The following is a 19,423-nucleotide window of genomic DNA, read 5'->3' on the forward strand; positions in this document are numbered from 1 at the left end:
TTCTTACGTTCCTCCTCAAAGAGGCATTTATAGGTAAGTATACGTGCAAAAAGATGAATATCCGTAGTAATCTCAAAATGATCTAGCTGTTGAACAGGGCAGAAGATAAGACTGAGGCTCAGTACATCATATTCAAATGCAGTGAGATTATCTGAAGAAAAATTAATAACATTCAAACCTAGTTCTGAGGTGCCATCTTGACCACAAATTGGTCCATAGTGCCTGTTGGTGGACATAATGCGTGCGCCTGATCTGCTTGTGACTATAGTCCTAAAAAATTGCCAGAAACATCTGTGTCATTATTAGAAAAAGATTGTCCATTTTCAGAATGGACTGACAACTGTGAAACAGAAAGAGGTGTGTCAAAAGTAATATCTTTAAAATTTGATCTAGGGCCATGGAAGGCAGAGGCTCCCGTATGTGAGGAATTGGATTGTGACTGTTGTATATTCACATTAGAAGGCTAAACACCTTGTTCCACCAATCTTTTTTTACCCATAGCGGTAGGTGTAAAATGACTATCCCTGTCTTTAGGTCTCTTCCGAGATGTTCGGTGCCTTCAATGGGCCACGTGTGCCTTATGAAGTACGAGAAAGAGTAGAAGAATCAGATTCTATACCATCCTGCTCTTGGATGTGAAAGTTCTTATTAACCTCCCTAGCGGTCTGATTATGTCAATATTTCTGTGCTCAAAGCGGTACACTTTTATGCATGGAAATACTGTATGTCATTTTTTTATTGTAGGCCTGTAATTTTTAGGAATAACTCACTGAAATCTGTCCGAACAAGAGTCTAGTAAACATCCCGGGTATGATAAAATTTGAAACCCGAAATCATAAATTATAATTTAATAAATAATCATTAAAAAAAATATATAATAAATTTAATTCAATAATGTAATCAAACCAAAAACACTGAAATTTTAAATAGAGTGCTAAGTTCGCACATCACTGAGCAAAGTCGCAAAATTATTTTCAGTGTCTGATGATGAATTTCTCCACGAATCATCACTCAATTCTGCAAGTGGTTCTAATTTACTATCACTGTTCTCTAGCTGGTCTAAAACCGCTTTTGACCTAAAGGGACGCTTTTAAGACGCCATGGACATTTCTCAGTTTCCAGGCAGAAAGAACAGTAAAAATTCAGGCAGGGCACAGGACAAAGCACTAGGGACAAAATGTATGTGAAATGCTTTGATACAGTAATGTTTTACTATGTGATTTTAGTGTATTTAGTGTGTCACTTTTTGACATTTTTAAATTTCCCGCCGGTTACGTCCCCCATACATCCTGACATCGCAGGGAATGGAACCTGGAGCATAGATGCCGGCATCGGCCGGAGCAGATGGCCGGGGACGCTGCAGGGGGGACATCGCGTAAGCGAAGGACAAGGTAAGTGCAGAAGAGATCCCGGAGCAACACTGCAAGGTATTCCTGAGTGTAGCTCGTGTCACGTCTATGGTAGCGAGCTCTATAAAACCACAGCTTGAGGTTCCCCAGGGCACGGAATCTAAGCCCCAGCCTGCTTGTTCACCAGGGCCCCTGATGGTGGGGATGGACTTGCAGCAGGCTGGGACCAGGGCGCAGCCCCCAGGTACACCCAGCTGAGGTGGAGGAGACCGCTAGCGGGAGCAGGGTGCAAGGGAGAAGACACAGGGAATCCAATGGGCTAGCCGAGGTCAGGACAGGTGAAAAACAAGCAAGGTCAGGAACAAAGCCGGGGTCGGTACACAACACAGGATACAGAGCGGAAACACACAGGAGCTCCAACAACACGAAGTTGCTCAGGCAATGTGGCCCAGTCTGAGCACATCTTAAATAGACAGGCAGACAAGGAGGCGGGTCAGGAAGTGATGGAAGGGAAGGACATAAAACCCAGGGAATAGCAGACGATGCCCAGAGGTGAGCACAGACATACACACATGTGAGGAAATCAAGAGCAGCAAGGAGGTAAGAGTAAACACACAAGAGGCTGCAAGCTAGCTTGTGACAGCTCAGGGTTACCACTTGTGGTGCTGAAACTTTACCCTGAGCTACACTCGGGAATACCTCCAGGGAGGTTAAGTTGTGCCTTTCTTTGAGCCCAGGGGCATTAATGTCCCCCTTCGGGCCATTTATATGTATACTTACTAGAAAAAGGCCAACTTGTCCCTGAAAAAAGTGTGTTCTTTTTGTTGAATTAAATTGACATTCAGTTGTTCAAGATATTATTGTAACTCCCTATTTTTGATCAGGAAATCAGAATGCGAACATAAAGTCTCATGTTGACTATATAGCAATGTAACAAGTAACATGTTTTAAGCTCTGGTCCCCTATGTCCTTCCTCCAGATATCTATGCCACCTATCCGTCTTCTCCACGTAAGCTCGGCTTTATTTCACAAGTATGTATTTTGTTGATCTTATGTACATTTGTATGTTTGTCTGTACATTTATTTTGTACTTTCTTTATATATGCAGTAGCACTACTCTCCCCCATATTCAAGCTATGGTCTTGAAGAAGCCAAATGCACAGGCGAAACACGTTGAGCGTATTCTTATAAATGCATGTTGCTATGTGCTTAATGGTAATTTTCTTAATATACAGGAGGGCATTGTGTTCAACTATGACTTGTTTTGCTCGTCTCCTCTTTTGAAGAGCATGTTTGTACTATGGGTTCTATCATAGATATATGACTATTTTTTTTTCCATAAAGTTTATTAATAAACTCAGAGCATACAATAGGTACAGGTAATACAAGGTATCAGTCGGAAATACAATAGGAGGTAATACACATACAGCAAACAAAAAGATACATAGCAATACATAGGCAAAGAATCAGACGTAAGTCATCCCAGGGAAAAGAAAATAGGGGAAAAATGAGGACATTCAAATGCAGGAACATTAAAGGCCTATCTGGTCTCAAGCCCTTATTCAGCATATTGGAATCACAGCACTGGCAGGGTCGAGGATATATAACCTCAGTTACCGAGCAGCAGCAAAGAGCCGGGCCAGTGAGTCAAAGGTATGCATTGGAAATCTATACAGTAGATGTGGAGGGGGGGTGCAAGGGCTTGTAGGATAGGGCCTTTTACTTTTGATGAAACTGAGGTAACCCACTACAGGTTGCCAGCACGTGGGTAAAGGGTTCGGGAAATATGACTATTTTATGTCAATAAATGGTTATATGTATTTTACAATGTGGTCTCTTACTGTGCCCAAAGAATTCAATACCTTTGCCGTACATAGCAGTTCAGTTTCTTTTGTATTTACAGGATTTGGCACCAGGAAGTTTTTTTGATATTTTTCTATGTTTCACATATCATTTTGATTTAGTGGCTCAACTAGTTTCCGTATTAACTATTCACGGTATTTGTTTCACAGATTTATTCATGTACACATTGGGTTTGATGCTCAGGAGGGTGTTTTTGGGTCACTAGGGTGCAACGCAGCAAGAGAGGGAATTATTGCAAAGAAGATTAGTAAGAGCATGTTGAAGGGTGAAGAGAGGGGAAAAGGCTGTGGGAAAGAGAAAAGATGAAACTGCTTTTGCAGACAACTTGCAGTGGAGTACTAATGTTTGTACTTGCCTTTGTTGAAGTGCCTTAGTTAAAGTGCTGTGTAAAAAGTGCCATGCACTTAGCACAGAAATGGAACTTTGCACAAGAAATGGCCAGCCTGTCCCTTGCCAACCGTCCCAAGATTTGTACTGAATTTATACTTGGATGAAGAATGGGGAGGTTAGATCAATCAATCAATTAAGAGCTATAACATAAGACACATGGTGAAAGTGGACATTTTGTGCCCTAGACAAATTGCAAAGCAGGATGGAAACAGCAAGATAAGGCTAGGTGTTTGATCTTGGCCAAGGCACCATGAAAAGTAAGTGCAGCTTAATATAGACAAGTATAAACAGCAGTTTGAAAAGTCTTAGCAAGGCAGATGTTGATTTCAGTCATGCAAAGTAGCCCAGTGTCTCAGAGAAGAATGGAGTCATGTAAAGTGGCTTAGTGTTGCAGGGATGAGTGGAGTCAGTTACAGATGGCAGCAGCAAGACAGATGAGGATTGTAGTCATGCAAAGTGGCTTAGTGTTGCAGGAATGAGATCCTTCCTGAACACTGGTGACCAAAACTAGACTGCATACAAAAGATGTGGCCAATGCAGAGTTTTATACAGTCATGGAATTATAGTTTTCTCTCTTGAATAAATACTCTTTTTAGTGCATGATCATAGTCTACGAGCCTTACTTGTGGTAGCTTGGAATTGTTATGGTCAAGTCAGTGATCCACATGGACTCCCAGATCTTTTTTTCATTCTCAATTTCCCCAGAGGTTCGCTCATGAGGTTCTCCTCAATGAGTAACATGCATACATATTTGTTGCTCCCTAGTACATTACTTTACATTTTAAAAAATTGAACCTTTTCTGCCATATAACTGCCCTGCCTATTTATTCTAAGCTATTTTTGAGCAAGTTAAACAGAATTGGTCTCAGGACAGAGGCCTGGGGCACACCACTCACACCTCCAGACCATTCAGAAAATATGTTATCAATCACTACTCTCTGGACATGCTTCTGTACCCAGTTTAACATCCAGATACATACAGTTTCATCAATGCCAAAGCCCCTTAATTTGTAAATGATGCTTTTTTTTTATATTGTATCAAATGTTTTAGCAAAATCTTCCTCTATCCAAATTACAGCTTACCTCTTCATAGAATGGTAGCAGCTTGGTCTGGCAAAAACAGTCATTCATACATTCATGTTCTTTACTACAAATTATACTATTTTCATTGCCCAATTCTTGGATATTGTCCCTTATCATTCCTTCCAATAGTTTACATACTATTGAAATTACTCTGACTGGTCTGTAGTTTTTCAGTAGTTTCCAGGTACAGAGGAGATTCCCACTGAACACAGGCACAGGCAGCGCTTCATCATCCCTGGGCGGAAGTGTCAATACTGGCCTTTTCTCCGCCCATAGACTGCACACACACAGAAGTACACCGACAGCCATCTTAAGTGAGGGTGACAGGAGATTCCCACCAAACTCTGGCAGAAAACACTTTCTCCCATCCTCCACACAAAAGACCAGATGCCTAAACATTAACCCCACATCTACCCAGGCTACCTCCCCAAAACCCTGATACATAAAACCATAAATGATGAATAATATGCATATACCCGGGCTGTATCATTACAATGCCTGACTTAAATACATCAAAATGCATATGCATACAAGAATATATACTGAATAAAACACTCAACTATTACTAATAAAACAATTTAAATCAAAATCAATATTAAGACCCCTAGGTGACAGAACCTTGGTTTCAAAAATCCAAAAGGATTCCCTCTGACTCAAAAACAGTATAAAATTACCTCCTCTCCAATATGTTTTTACTTTTTCCACCCCGCAGAATTTTAATCCTGTGGGGTTTTTCCCATGGACCTCTCTAAAATGTTTAGAAACACTATGTTCCTTCTTACCTTTCTTAATATTATTATGTTCCCTAATCCTCACGTGTAAAGGTCTAGAATTACACTCAACATACAGAAGTGAACAAGGGCACTCCATCATATACACCACCCCTTCAGTGGTACACTTGATAAAGTCCTTAAATTTATGAGAGGAACCTGTGGCTGTTGCCTTAAATTCACAAATACTTTTTTTTATTAACTTTATATGTTCTATATAAAGTTAATAAATAGGCATTTTCTACATGCTTAGAAACCTTTAAAATCTAAAAATCCTTTACATACATTATTAGAAGGGCGTCTATTACACCCGGGGCAATTCAATTCCTCAAACTAGGGGCCTTTTTATAAACAAATTTGGGATGTAATACCCCTTTTAACACCCTATCATTCTGTAAAATATCCCAATACTTCCTTATAATATTCTCCACCTTTTTTGACTGTACATTATAATCTAAAACAATCCTATACAACTCCATTTCTTTTTTATCCCTCAAACTCCCTTCCTGATCCACAATAAGTGTTCCTTGTTCATGACCTCTTCCATTTTATCTTTGATGAATCCCCTATCATAACCTTTCTGTATAAACCTTTTTTCAAAAATCTCTTCTTGCTGCACGAAATCATCTTCATCGGTGCAATTTCGGTGCAACTGGACAAACTGCCTTATGGAGATATTAAACGCTTCCATACCGGGTACTTTTACCCCCTTCCTGCCCAGGCCATTTTTTTTCAGGTTTCAGCGCTCTCACACTTTGAATGACAATTGCGCTGTACCCAAAAAATTTTTTTATCATTTTCTTCACACAACTAGAGCTTTCTTTTGGTGGTATTTAATCAACACTGGGGTTTTTATTTTTTGCTAAATAACAAATAAAGCCCGAAAATTTTGAAAAAAACCCAAGTTTTTCTTTGTTTCGGTTATAAAAGTTTGCAAATAAATAATTGTTCTTCATAAATTTAGGCCAAGATGTATTCTGCTACATGTCTTTGGTGAAAATAACCCAAATTAGGATGTATTATTTAGTTTGTAGGAAAGTTTACAGAGTTCACAAATTATGGTGTATACCTGAATATTGATCAATTCTGAAGTACTGACAGCCAATCTAATTTCTTGAGGTCCAAGAATGTCAGAACAGTACAGATATCCCCCAAATGACCACTTTTTGCAAAGTAGACAGTCTGACATATTTCATAAGAGGCATGGCGAGTTTTTTGAAGTAATTTTTTCGTCATAATTTTTTGGAAAATGAAAAAATTTAAAAAATAATTTTCACTATTTTTTACATACTGTCGCCAGTGCAGTAAAGTGTCATCATATAACTTGCATGGCAGTGATCAGGGACACTGACTGGTGACAGTATGAAAAAAAAATTTTTTTATTAGTTTTAATTTTTTATTACTTTTATTTCTTTTTTTTAAGATTTTTTTTCCATATCTCACTATGACCAAAGTAGTATAATGTTACCATGGAGAAATTTATCAGTGTATATATATAACATTTTTTTTTTTTTTTTTTTTACACAATTTGCTTATAGCAAAGAATTACTTTGCTATAAGTAAGCATTTACCTAAATGACATCGATTCATTCAGGGGTTTTTTTTTGTGCTTAGCTGTGATTTGGCTACGGCTAATCACATGACACAGCTGGGCTGTGATTGGCCCAGCTTTTGCATGTGATCGCTGTGACCATTCACAACTAGACACACTAGCATACAATGGATGGCATGAAAGGAAGCCATCCATTGTATACAACTGTCATGTGACAATCTATGATTGGTCACAGCAGGTCACATGGTACTGGCAACGGGGTCAGTACATAGATCTGTCATCGGCCGTGTCCGAGGTACACGGCCGGTGACAGATTGCGTGGCTCTGCGGGCATGCAAACTGTGCATGCCTGAAAGGATGCCATATGGCGTCCACCCGGAGGGATGAGGGGTTTTGCAGGCCGCCATCTGGCTATAGGCGGGGAGGGAACCTGTTAAGAAGCCAGGGTTTATGATAGCAGCTATCAATGGCTATATACCCATTCCTATCCATCGGTTTACAGTAATTCTTAGTATAAATACCTCCTTCCCTCTTCAAAATCTCCAAATCAAGAAAAACAGTACTACTATTACTGTATTTCCATGATAAAACAATATTCTTATCATTGGAGTCTAACTTTTCCATAAATGCCCGCAGACTACTCTCATCTCCCACATATCAAGAACAGATCATCAATAAACCTTTTGTAACAGACCAGCTTATGTGGTCGTTCATTAAAAAACACCTGTTCCTCCCAGTGTGCTAGAAACAAGTTCACCACACTGGGAGTAAACCGGGCTCCCATAGCCACTCCGGTGGTTTGTAAGAAGTATTGGGTATCATACCAAAAAGAGTTATGACATAGACCAAACCTTAAACACTCAATCAAAAACCTCTGATGTTTCTTCCTAAGGGTAGACCTTTCAAAGGCCCATTTTACCGACTCGATAGCATCGGTATGTTTGATAATTGTATATAACAAACTAACATCCGCACTTACTAAATAACATAGTTCATCCATGTTAACTTTGTCCAAAATCTATAATAGATATTTAGTATCTTTCAAAAATGCATCCATCTTAGTAACTAAAGGTTGCAAAAAAATGTCAATGTGTAGCCCTATCCTAGAAGATAAAGAATCCACCCCATTAACTATTGGCCTCTGTGGAGGAGTCTCCGCATTCTTCTGTAATATATTTCCTACCCAAATTCCATGAGTTCTGCACGTTGAAGAATTGAGGTATTGGGCTTCTTTTTTGTTTAAGAAATTCTTTCTAACTCCTTTTCTAATCCATTTAGAAAGCTCTTCTCTGTACTTCTCTGTACTGTATAACAAGATTTCTGTTCAATAACTTGTATGTGTACATATCTTCTAATAGCCTATTAATTTCTGCCTCATAATATGTCTTTGACATAAGGACTATTCGGTCTCTCCAATCTAAGCATTGATAGTGTGATCTCTGTAACTCTGTAACAGTTGTGATAAGATAGCGATAACTTCAACCTCAGTTGGATACCACAGTCAGTGACTCAATCGATAAGACATCTTGTAGATCATGTGAAGTTTATTCCATAAACTGAGAGAATCTTACAACAATGAACAGTCGATAGGTCAAAAGATCATAATGTTTCTGCTCCATGCCATGAGGCTTGCTGCAATGCCTTACTGGGAAAAGGGGGAGGGCTAGCTATACAACATTAACCAAAGGAAAGGGAGGGGCAGAGACAAGACACAGAAAACACTTAAAGGCATATGACAGTCATGTGAAACATGACATTCCCCGTCGAAATCTATGATTTCTATTATAATAAACTTTAGTTCAAGTCCAATATAAGTAATGAGATTCTTTCTGCAAAACAAGAGGGAAGGGAAGAACAAAGGAAAACAATGCAAACATTTAGCATAATACTTGCAGATGTTAGTCTCGAAAGTCCAGGCTGAGACATAGAAATCCATATTCAGAGGGGAAGGCAGCAACATGCACATTCCTTCTTACCTCCATTTAAATCAGGTTGATGACTTGTCTTCCTCTTTGGGCAAAAGAGGTACTAGTTCCTTTATGGGCCTGAAGTAAAGGTGTACAGAACCTTCTTTCATGGTGGATATAGTCAAGATGTGTTCCAAAATGCAGTAGTAGGTACTGCATGACTGCTGCGGTCAGCTTGGGTGTAAGAGCGTGGTATCTGGAGTTGTTCCAATGCTTCCAGAGACTGATTCCAAGACTCCCACCGTTGTTGTTTCTCCTTGGGCAAAGGGATATCCCAGTCTGAACTTTCAGAAGTAAGTTGTCTCAGCAGTATCTTACCCTGAACGGATCATAAATGCTGTTTACTGTAGACAATACTCCTCGCTTTGTGAAGGGCTTGTCACAGGCTGATGCTTGAAATGTGAATGTGTCTTGATTAACATTCCAAAGCAATCCAAGACTGCGTTGTGTAACAGGTCAGATACTAGTTGGAATTTCTTCACACTGACAGCATGGTCATCAGAAGGAAAGGCTATCATGACCTTGCGCTGTTAGAGATGATTTTGTGAAGTCTGAGGTTTGCAGTGGCAAACATGTTCTGGGTTCTAGTAAGAAGGTCAATAGCTTCTTCATTGGGCAGAGATTTGAGTCCGTCGTCTACATAGAAATTCCTTTCGACAAACTGTCTTGCATCAGATCCAAATTCTCTCACCCTCTTGAGCTGTTTTTCTTAGTCCATAAATTGCTACTGCAGGAGAAGGACTGTTACCGAAACATGTACCTTCATTCGGTAGTCTACTACTTAATCGTTCACATCATTATTGCGGTACCATCGGAACCTGAGGAAGTTTCTGTAGTCTTCATGGACAATGAAACAGTGGAACATCTGCTGAATGTCAGCCATAACAGCAATTGGCTCTTGTCTGAAGTGAAGTAAAACTCCTGAGATTGTTCAGATTAGGCCCAGTGAGAAGATTGTCATTGAGGGAGACACCTTCATGACGAGCACTTGAGTCAAAGACCACCCTAATCTGATCAGGCTTGCGAGGATGGTAGACACCAAAGCATGTTAGATACCAACATTCTTCTCCTTCCATAAGTGGAGGTGCAGGCTCAACGTGATCTCTCTCAAACACCTTTTGCATAAAGTCCACAAAGTGCTTTTTTATTTCAGGCTTCTGGTTCAAACTGCGATTTAGAGAAACAAACCGTGATTCTGCGTGTACCCTGTTGTTTGGTAGTCTCTTTCTTGGGGTACGAAATGGTAGAGGTGCTACCCAACTGTGTAAATCATCTTGGTAGAACTCTTTTCTCATGGTTTTCAAGAATTCTGTGTCTTTTATGGTAGCTGCCAACTCATTGTCTTTAGTGGTTACCTCGAACACTGTTACCGATGTTGTCATCCCAGAGATTAAGAGCTTTCCTATTGTCTTGTATGATGTGCTGTTGTGCACCTTTTTCAAACAGTCTTTCTTTCACAATATATTTATGTGGTTGTTGTGCAGAACACGTTGTTCGTCCATTTGACAGGAAATGTGTTTTAAAGGAAGAGACTGAGTAGAACCTCCTGTCCTTGTCTAGGCAGACATTGCCTATGATGACCCATCCTAGATCCAGACGCTGAGCATATGGTGCATTGTGTGGACCGTTGATTTGATGACGAACTTTGTGCACCCTTAGGATGTCTCGACCAAGTAACAGCAGGATATCGGCACTTTCATCGAGGGCTGGTATTTGGTTGGCTATGTGTTTTAAGTGAGAATGGTGAAAAGCAGCTTCAGGAGTAGGGATCTCCTCTTTGATGCTTGGAATCTGGTTGCACTTAGTGATAGTGGGCAAAGATATTTCCATATTGTCATTCAGAGGAGCAACTACAAGACCACTGGCTTTCCTACCTAAGACTTCTGTAGTGCCGGATCAAGTGCTTAGAGTATAAGGCAGAGCATCTCCAGTTATGTTCAACAGTTCAAAAAACTGTGTTCTTGCAAGAGATCTGTTACTCTGATCAGCCAGAATAGTTTACAGTCTTATGGCCTTTTCAGGTTGACCTTTGGGGTATACACGGACCAAGCATATCTTTGCACAGGATTTGTTGCAGAATCCTTCTCCACAGACCTCTGTACATGTAGAGGACACTGGGGTGGTAGGTGCTGTTGATCTGGGCGCTTCCCGCCTTGCTTTGCCTCACGAAGTTTGTTTGTGAGCGTAGTAGAGTTGTGTGTATATTGAAAAGAGCTTGCACATGGTCATCACTGTCACACTGTATACATTTGATAGATTTACAGTCCTTTGCAAAGTGTTCTGTGGAGGCACAGCATTCCTTAGGTTCTTGGAGGGTTCTCTTTCTGAATCCGATACATTTCTTAAGTGGATGTGGTTTGTTATGTATTGGACACTGGTGATTTGGGTCCTCAATTCTCTTATTTTGATCAGTCTTTTCAAGAACTGTAGCAGGTGCAGGTAGAACATTAGTCCTTTTCACGAACGCCGGACCTCTACTGTCTCTGTGCGACATACGTGTGTTCGTAGGTCTTGGAGAGATTGTACTGAGAAGGTTACAGTCCCCATATGAGAAACTTGGGTCATTCTTAGTGTCTGCAATTCTTTTGATGAACTTGCAGAAGTAGGAAAAAGGAGGAAAAGCAACTCTATGTTCTTCCTTATACTTTGATCCAAGCGCTGCCCATCTTTCTTGAATTCCATATGGTAGCTTGAGAACAATAGATTTCATGCCATGAGAGGTGTCAAGGTAACTGAGACCAGGTATGTTGATGTCAGCCTTAGCAAGTTGAAGCTCTAATAGAACATCGCTGAGTTCTTGAAACCTTAGATGGTCATTAGCAGCAATCCTTGGGAAGCTTTGCAACCTTTTGAATAAAGCATCTTCAATGGCCTTTGGGCTGCCAAAGGTATGTTCAAGTCTGCCCCAAGCAGCATTAAGGCCTGCAGCACGGTTGTCAATATGAACTGCTTTGAGCCTCTTGATGTGTTCAGTAGACTGGGGAACTAGCTATCTGATGAGCGGATCTAATTCCTCTTTGGCATTGATGTCTAGGTCACTCATTGTGGCCTTAAAAGTGGATTTCCAGCCTCTGTAATTTTCAGGCTTGTCATCAAACTTGGCGAGGCCTGTCTTAACAAGCTTTCTGCGGAGCATGTATTTAGCAAACATGTCCGTGTTTTCATATTTTGGGTGCATGACTGCAGGTGGAACAGAGTTGGTTGTGACAGTTGGTGGACTTACGTGGAGTGACTTGGGAACATATGTTGCTGCTAAGGCATTCAGTGCCGGAGCTGGCTTAAAGTCCATTGGCTTGTTGGTTTGTAGAGTAGTGCGTTTGCTAGGAGTTACTCTGTTGGTGCCAAAGTATGATGGATGGTCTATTAAATACACAACAGTGTCTGCGGCTAGCTGAGATGCTGCAGTCTGATGTATTGGAGGATATAAGGGCAAATGGTCTTGAGGTATAGTAGGTGCAGAGCAGGAGCGGACTGACAACTCATGGGGCCCCCGGGCAATAGGGGATCATAAGGCCCCTGTGTCCTTGCCCAAAAACTCAAAAAAGCCTATGAAAAAGGTACCAGGGGCATCTCATGGGGCCCCCTATTGACCCAGGGCCCTTGGGCAGTGCCCAAGTTTCCAAATGGTCAGTGCAGAGAAGAGACTTTGATTGAGTACTTTGGCTGCTGTGACAGGGAGTTGACGTTCTGGAGAGGTGTGTGTGAAGAATCTGAGACATAAGATACAACTGAGTGTCTGGAACTGGTGTCTCTTTCCTTTTCACTAGCGGCTTGTTCTAAGACCCTTAACCTTGCCATGGCTGTGGCATGCTCACATTGTTTTTCCAAAACTTCAGTTTCTGCCCTTTGGCGTGTGACTTCAGCTTCTTTCTCTGCTTTCTGATGTGCAGCCTGAGCCTCCATTTCTGCAGCCTGAGCCTCCATTTCTGCTTTCTTATGTGTGGCCTGAGCCTCCATTTCTGCAGCCTGAGCCTCCATTGCTGTGGCCTGAGCCTTCATTTCTGCTTTCTTATGTGCGGCCTGAGCCTCCATTTCTGCGGCCTGAGCCTCCATTTCTGCGGCCTGAGCCTCCATTTCTGCTTTACTTATGTGTGGCCTGAGCCTCCATTTCTGCTTTCTTATATGCGGCCTGAGAATCCATTTCTGCGGCCTGAGCCTCCATTTCTGCTTTCCTTTGGGTGAAAGCTGCCTGAATTTTAGAAGCTTCAGCATCAGCACAGGATTTTATTAGTAGTTGACTGAGTGTAGAAGACCTTGATTGTATGGATTTGGAAGATCTTGAGGAGCGTCTAGTATATGCAGAGCGATAAGATCTGGGTTCATGGAGCTGTGTTATTCTCACTTCTGCCTTTGTCTTTGTTCGCACCACTAAACTGTCTCTTTCAAGATTGAGCTCCTCAAAACTCACTTCCAATGATCTACGAGTGTTGTGCTGCTTTAACAGAGCAATATATTTAACACACAGTCTTTGATAATTCTCATAAGCAACATTCAATTGCTGGATAGCGCCCTCTAGTTGTATTGGCCCATGAGATTGTTGGGAGAGAGCAGGCATGCATTTAACAGTACTAGACCATACGTCATTATTATTAGACAGCTATTCTTCTTTATCAGTATTAAAATTCTTTTGCACTTTCCAGGTTGGATATCTTAAGCATTTTTCTCTTTTATCTAAGTCCTGCTCTGGATGAAGCTCTGATTGTGGTTGTGTATTAGTTTCCCCAGACTGTATATTACTTTCCTGAAACATCATGTTAGCAAGGAGAGGGGTTGATTTCTTGAGTTTACAGAGAAATGTATCACTTTTTCTGTGGCTAATTTCAAGTTTCAATGCAATAATTGCAGGATTAAAATTTTTGATGAAGCGTAAACAGAATAGGATGAAGAATCTTGATACACAAATAGAACTTAAAGAATTAGTTGAGCCTCATAAAGACAGCCTTGAGTTTGTTAAATTGTCCAGTGAATTGAAAGATAATATGCGAAAGTGGGAAAAGAGGCCAAGGAGAAGAAGAGAAAAAAGTTCCTCAGAGATAAGGGGGATTATAAGGAAACTGAGGTATTTAAATGGAAACAGCAGACAACTGAAGAACAGGAGATATCGTCTAATAACACTATAGCTTTAAAACCATCTACAGAAGGGGGGAGGAGTGAGGTTAAAAGCACACAGGAAGGTAGGTTACCCCAAAAAGAGAATGAACTAGGAGAGAGAAGGAAGGGGGGGTCAGTTGAACCATCAAGACAATAGAGGTATAGGAGTGAGAGTTCTCCAGTGGAATAGTAATAGAAATAGTAGGAGGATATCGATTTCAGGATCGAAGATTCCCTCAAAATGGGAGAACACATCAACCCCTGTTCAATCATGGACATGGACCCCCCTAGAAATGGTTTTAACCAATATGGGTATCAGCAGTCGTATAGGAGGGATAATAGTGATCAATATGAGGTTCCAGTACAGAATAGGTCTGTGCCCCTAGGGGGATATGAAGGGAATCAGAGGGATTTTTTAGGTCCACAAAGGAACCTGGGGTGGGGTCCACCAGGGGGATACACTGGAAACAGATTTGGAGTGAGAGAAGAAGAAGGGGGAAGAGGGCAGGAAAGAGGATCCAAAAAAAAAAAAAAAAAAAAGGGTCTTAAGTTCGCTCCGTTAAAGATTTGAACAAATGTGATACATATATCTGTGTTCATAAATACATTAGGTCCCTCAATATCAAGAAATATTTTCTGTCCAACCCCATCAGCAGATGTACTGATGGTGAGGAGGGAAAGTACACTAAGTTAAAAAATACATCCACTTTTAATTCATCTGTTTCTGATAATAAACACATTCTGTGTCTAAAAATATGGTAATAAAATATTTGGAAGTTCTGGACATTAAAAAAAGTGAAAAACCCTGAGTACATCAGAAAAGGGTAAGAGCTTTAGAGGAGAAAAAAAAGCTGTGGTGATCAGACCGGCAGATAAGGGGGGGGGGGGGGATTGTCCTCATGTCTACGACATAGTATAAGGCAGAAATGAATAGGCTATTAGAAGATAGGGATACATACAGGTTATTGAACAGGAATCCTGTTATACAGTACAGAGGAGAGCTTTGTAAAGGGATAAGAAAAGGAGTTAGAAAGAATATCTTAAACAAAAAAGAAGCCCAATACCTCAATCCTTCAATGTGCAGAACTCATGCAATTTGGGCAGAAAATGTATTACAGAAGAATGTGGAGACTCCTCCACGGCGGCCGATAGTTAATGGGGTGGATTCTTTATCTTCTAGGATAGGTCAATACATTGACATTTTTTTGCAACCATTAGTTACTAAGACAGAGGCATTTTTGAAAAATACTAAACATCTATTACAGATTTTGGACAGAGTTAAAATGTTATTTTAACCATGTTATTTAGTGACTGCGAATGTTAATTCGTTATATACAATTATCAAACATACCGATACTATTGAGTTGGTAAAATGGGCCCTTGAAAGGCCTACTCTTAGGAAGAAACATCAGAGGTTTTTGATTGAGTGTTTAAGGTTTGGTCTAAGTCATAACTCTGTTTGGTATGATATCCAATACTTCTTACAAACCACCGGAGTAGCTATGGGAGCCCGGTTTGCTCCCAGTGTGGTGAACTTGTTTCTAGCACACTGGGAGGAACAGGTGGTTTTTAATGAACGACCACATCAGTTGATCTGTTACAAAAGGTTTATTGATTATCTGTTCTTGATATGGGTAAGAGATGAGAGTAGTCTGCGGGCATTTATGGAAAAGTTAGACTCCAATGATAAGAATATTGTTTTATCATGGAAATACAGTAATAGTAGTAATGTTTTTCTTGATTTGGAGATTTCGAAGAGGGAAGGAGGTATTTATTCTAAGAATTACTGTAAACCGATGGATAGGAATGGTATATAGCTGCCATTATAAATCCTGGATTCTTAATACGCCTCAAGGGCAGTTTGTCCAGTTGCGGAGAAATTGCACAGAGGAGGATGATTTTTTTGCAGCAAGCAGAGATTTTTGAAAATAGGTTTATACAGAAAGGTTATGATAGGGGATTCATCAAAGTTAAAATGGAAGAAGTCATGAATTTAGAAAGAGGAAAACTTATTGAGAACCAGGATGAGAGTTTGAGGGATAAAAAAGAAATGGATTTATATGATTGTTTTAGATTATAATGTACAGTCAAAAAAGGTGGAGAATATTATAAGGAAGTACTGGGATATTTTACAGAATGATAGGGTGTTAAAAGGGGTATTACCGGAACATCCCAAATTTGTTTATAAAATGGCCCCTAGTTTAAGGAATTTAATTGCTCTGGGTGTAATAGACCCCCCTTCTAATAATGTATGTAAAGGATTTTTAGATTTTAAAGGTTTCTATGCATTTAGGAAATGCCTAGCATGTAGAACATCTAAAGTTAGTAAAACAAAATTTGTGAATTTAAGGCAACAGCCACAGGTTCCTCTTATAAATTGAAGGACTTCATCACGTGTGCCACTGAAGGGGTGGTGTATATGATGGAGTGCCCTTGTTCACTTCTGTATGTTGGGTGTACCTCAAGACCTTTACACATGAGGATTAGGGAACATAATTATATTAAGAAAGGTAAGAAGGAACATAGTATTTCTAAACATTTTAGAGAAGTCCATGGGAACGACCCCACAGGATTAAAATTCTGGGGGGGGGGGGGGGTAGAAAAAGTAAAAAAAAAAATATGGAGAGGAGGTAATTTTATATGGTTTTTGAGTCAGAGGGAATCTTTTATGATTTGCAACACCAAGGTTCTGTCACCTAGGGGTCTTAATATTGATTTTGATTTAAATTGTTTTATTAGTAATAGTTAAGTGTTTTATTCGGTATATATTCTTGTATGCATGTGCATTTTGATGTATTTGAGTCAGGTATTGTAATGATACAGCCCGGGTATATGCATATTATTCATCATTTATCTTTTTATGTATCAGGGTTTTGGGGAGGTAGCCTGGGTAGATGTGGGGTTAATGTGTAGGCCTCTGGTCTTTTGTGTGGCGGATGGGAGAGAGTGTTTTCTTCCAGAGTTTGGAGGGAATCTCCTGTCACCCTCACTTAAGATGGCCGTCGGTTTACTTCCAGTGGTGTGTGTGCAGTCTGTGGGCGGAGAAGAGGCCAGTATTGGCACTTCCGCCCATGGATGATAACGTACTGACGGTGCCTGTGCTTGGTGGGAATCTCCTATTACCCTCACTTAAGATGGCCGCTGGTGTACTTCCAGTGGTGTGTGTGTAGTCCACAGGTGGAGAAGTGGCCAGTATTGGCACTTCCGCCCAAAGATGATGACTCACTTCCTGTGTCTCCATGACCAATTAGACACAAGTTGGGGGAATGTGTGGCTATAAAAAGGTTGTGTTAGAACGGCTCTCCATCTACTGAGGAAGCCCTGAGAGGGGGTGCAATGCATCTAGGAAGGAGGAGCCTGTACTGTGTTACCATGCAACCACTATCTTGCTAGCGGAGTGGTGAGCTGGATGTGGATACACATTTTATGCTTTTTTTGCTTTTATATCTGTAAGTGTTATTTTGGTGGGGGATACAATAAAGTATTATACAGAGAGGACTATGTTTCAGTCTTTGCATGTCTGTTGCATGAGATCAATTTTGGCCTGATGTCAGAGTGAGTGGAAGGTGAGAGGAGATAAGAAGGTATGTCACTGCGACTGAGGAGTTGAGCATACCCAGATGAGTTCCCCTTTTTGTTTTCTTGTGGTGAGCAGGTTTTTTCACCTGGTGTGGTGGAGGATCACTGAATATTACTAAACAAGAAGATATTCACAGAAGTGATACACATCACTGAGGGGATTGTTTATGGACTTTTTAGTTTTATCACTTATATATGTTTTTCACAGGAGTACTTCTGTTTTCTAACAATTATTAATTTAGAGAGTTGTGCTGCACTAGTAATTTGTGAATATATTTAGATAATGAGGTGGAATTCACTGTTTTTGTGTTCAGCAAGCAACAAAGAGGTATTTAATAGTATTTTGGAATTAGGTGGAGAGCGCTGATTGATCACAGTTGGTTATATCCAGGTATATATCTTGTCCCTTTCTAAACTAAGGTTTCTTTTCACCAATCTGTTGGTACCATTCCGGTCAGTAAGTGGTCCTTAAAAATTAGGAACAACAGGCTGGCTATAACATGGATAAGTTATTTGGGAACTCTCAGTTCTAAGCCATCTGGTCCTGGTGATTTATTTACATTAAGTTTTTTCCAGTGTCTTTTGAACAGTGGTTTCTATCAGCCACAAGGGTACATTAATTATAATGTTACTAAAATTACGGTATTGTTTATTATACCTCTCCTTTTTGTTCATATAAACTGAGGAGAAGAATGTATTTAATAGAGTTGCCTTCTCCCTGTCACTTGTGACCAACTTCCCATGGAGTTGTTGCTGCTACTGTATGTAAACCAAGCAATTATGTAAAAGTAAAGTAAATGAGGGGAGTGCGCATGCGCGGCCGGCGGTACGGGACATGTCTCCCTGAGGCTCCTCCGTGCTGCAGGTAAGACAGCCTCACCGCCGCGCGACCCGGGCTCGCACTGCTCCACGAGCGGCCCCGATCATTAGTATAACCCCCCGGCCACCTGCAATAATGGTCAGGGGGGGGTCATAAGCACCAGGTGGCGCCGCCAGGCAAGCCCATAAAGGAGGCCCTAGCTCGAGCCTCATCCAAGATGGCCGCCGCATCGGGGAACTACAATGCCCAGCCAGCATCCTCCAGGCTTGCAGTCCTACAGCCAGAGCAACCGAGCCAGCCATGCTCTTCGGAGGGTGAGTCTGCAGATGAATCTGAGACCCCCATGACTACCACGACACCTGACCTTACTGCCTCTGACCTTCTGGCCCGCTTTGAAAAAATGTTGCATAAGGCCCTGAAACAGACCTCTGACCGCATTACTGACCAGCTGTCCAGGGAAATCCGCGAGCTGGGGCAACGCACTGCAGACCTGGAGCAGAGGGTGGATGACTTTGACGCAACACTTCAAACGCAGGGGGACGAAATTGACCTGCTGCGGGACGAAAACCTTACACTTCAGACGCGTCTAGAGGACTTTGAGAACTGGGGCAGACGCTCCAATGTACGTATTCGCGGCCTCCCTGAGTCGATCATTGATGTCCACTCTACAGTTACTGCGCTATTCCAAGAGCTCGCCCCTGCTATTCCAGTAGAACGCCTTGAGATGGACAGGGTTCACAGGGCACTAGCTCCTAAACGCACTGATGGCCCGCCGCGAGATATCATAGCTAAACTCCATTTTTTCTGCACAAGAGAGCAACTACTTCAAGCCGCCCGCAATTCGGAGTCCCTCCTGTTCCAAGGTCATGCTTATCAACTATTTCAGGACCTCTGCCCCACTACTATCACCAAGCGCAGAGCCATGAAACCGCACCTGCAAGTGCTTCAGCAGCATGATA

General features: G+C 41.1%; 1 protein-coding gene across 2 annotated transcripts in view; it reads right to left on the reverse strand.

Moving 5' to 3' along the window:
- RASGRP2 (RAS guanyl releasing protein 2) overlaps positions 1 to 19,423 on the reverse strand; it is an 890,649-nt gene that overhangs the window by 666,773 nt on the left and 204,453 nt on the right. The gene's annotated exons all lie outside the window — the stretch shown is intronic.

The sequence above is a fragment of the Staurois parvus genome, unplaced genomic scaffold (genome assembly GCF_062004578.1).
Source record: "Staurois parvus isolate SC_StPar_1 unplaced genomic scaffold, SC_StPar_1.0 ptg000275l, whole genome shotgun sequence".
Lineage (NCBI taxonomy): Eukaryota > Metazoa > Chordata > Amphibia > Anura > Ranidae > Staurois > Staurois parvus.